Here is a 2643-nt window from a genome sequence, read left to right on the forward strand (position 1 = left end):
CACAACAAGAACAAGTATGCCAAGTAGTGGACCATCGATCTTGACCATTGGAGGAACAACTTGGAGTATGTTGGTGAGGCACTGGCTCTCTGTGAGGAGTTTGATCTTGTCAAGCTCATGTCTGTCAACTGTGACTTTGATGTTCAACTCGTCCATCAGTTCTATGCCACGGTTCACTTTGGAGAAGATGACGCGCGCACTCTCACTTTCATGTGTCGTGATGAGCTCTTTCAAGTTCCCTGGAGGGCCTTTTGCAATGCTATTGGGTATGACAATACCGGTCTGGAAGGTAGAGGTGGCATTCGCCCTCATGACCATCCTGAGTCTATGCCTAAGGAGAAGCTTGCCCCTCTGTACATTCGGGGTCGTGGTATTATTGGAGAATCTAAGGATTTGGTGAAGGTCTATGACATCATGCATCGTGTGTTTCGCAATGTGCTTCTGCCCAAGGTGGGCAATCAAGATGAAATACATGGCTATCTTGTTGACTTGATGGTTGCAATGAAGACCAAGGTGGGTTCTGGGGAAATGTTTGACGTGTCCAACTGGCTGTGACACGAGATGTACAACATGGTCATCTACAGGAAGGTCCCCATTTATGCTCCGTTTGTCATGTGCTTTCTGAACTCAGTTTGGGAGGTTCGCCGTCCTGGAGAGGCTCTAACCTCTCCCGATAATCTCACTGTTCATGAGGTCAAGCTTCTTAAGAAGAAGAAGCACGCCGAGCCTCGCTTCCCTGCCAATGCTCCTGAGGATGTCTATGCCACTTCTGACGATGAGGACTTTGAGATGGAGCCAGGGACCAAGCCCTCTTGGGTGGAGAAGCTCACTGCCAAGGTGAAGAAGACTTTCTGCCTCCAGTCTGACATCCAGAAGAGGATGTATGAGGCCCATGTCAATGAGAAGCATGCCCGGCATCGCCAAATTGCAATGATGAAGCACCTCAATATGCCGGTTCAGAGTGGCTCTGAGAAGAGCATCACACCGGAGGAGCGTTGGATATCTACCCACAGCACCTGGTCTGATGATGAAGCTCATCCCCATCCATCCACATCCTTTGCTGCAGCTGATGATTCCATGGAGTAATCCGATCAAGACGATGTTGACGAGTCTGATGATGATGTAGATCCGGATGCTACCGAGGAGTCGGAGGAGGACGATTGAGCCTTGGGACGCTAGCTTCGCTCTTTTTCCATTTTGGTGTCTTGATGCCAAAGGGGGAGAGAGTTTTAGGTCTCGGGATTTGCATGGGTTTTATTTGCCTTGTTTCTTGTGTTTTTTCTTTTCCGTCGTTTGTGTTGAACTTTGGCCTGTGAACCTTGTTGCTTATCTCTGCTTGCATGGTGTGTAAGACATGTGCGTATCTAGCTATCTATCTTTATTTTCCATGATATTGTTGTGTATTCCATTATTATATTTACCTTTGTATTGTGGTCTTATTGCTCACCATGTTTAGTAGGAGTGGCGAGTCTATAAAATCTAGGGGGAGTCTCGTCCCTAATATGTGCTCTCAAATAGCCTTCTAAATTTGGGGCACACATCTAGGGGGAGTCCCGTCTACATTTTCTAGACTTTTCACTTGCAAATCGTGGTGTTGTCATCATCCACCAAAAAGGGGGAGATTGTAAGGTCATTTCCCTACTTTGTGTTTTGGAGGATGATGACAACCCTTTATTGACCTAATCTTATGCTAAGTGTTTCAGGTTTCGGTTTTAGGTCTTCTTCGGTTAGCTATTCTCTCTGAAGAAAAAAAAGATCGAAGACGATGTTTTCTACACATTTGTTTATCTCTTTTGGTCATAGGGAACCCGTACTATCAAGAGGGAATCCACATTGGAAAGTGTTGGGGATATCCATTCACATACACTTACCTCACCCCTCTCTTGTCTTCCCCTTCCTTCCTATTGTCTACTGTGGGCTCCAGCGGTTGTACCGCTCTCTGGAGCGGTTGTACCGCCGGGTCTTGGCGCTGACCAGTTTTGTTCGAGCGGTTGTACCGCTGCTTCCGAGCGGTTGTTCCAGCCAGGCACCGCCCAAGTACCGGTCTGGCCTCTGTTTTGATGCGATACTCGTGCGGTGGTGGCCCGGTTGGTCCGGTCGTACCGGTACCACCGGGGTCCAGAGCGGTTCTACCGCTCAGGACTTAGCCGCCCGAGTGCTCGAGGCCATGCGGTTGCACCGGCCCGGTACCGCTCGACTACCACACTCAGGGGTGACTCCCTTATGTTCCTATGCAGTGGTTGGGCGGTGGCTGGGCGGTTGGTCCGGTTGTTCTTCTCAACCGGTACTACCGCCTAGTCGCCCGGTTGTACCGCATGGTAGGGTTATGCACGTAAACTGTGAGTCCCGGTTGTACTGGGACCAGGAGCGGTTGTACCGCTGCAGCACTGAGAACACAGTAACGGTTGGATTTTTAGGGTTGCTATATAAGGGTGCTTCTTCTACCTACCACACCCACCTCAAACCTCTCTCTTTCCACCATTAATGCTACTCAAGCTCTCTTTGCCCGATCTCTCTCTATAGCCACTCAAACTTGTTGATTTGCTAGGGTTTGAAGGAGGAGACCTAGATCTACACTTCCACCAAAGGATATTTTCTTCCCATACTTTCTTGTGTGGATTTTGTTACTCTTGGGTGCTTTGT

Source organism: Triticum urartu, chromosome 2A, assembly GCF_056163025.1.
Source record: "Triticum urartu cultivar PI428250 chromosome 2A, HENAU_Tu73, whole genome shotgun sequence".
In the NCBI taxonomy this organism is placed as follows: domain Eukaryota; kingdom Viridiplantae; phylum Streptophyta; class Magnoliopsida; order Poales; family Poaceae; genus Triticum; species Triticum urartu.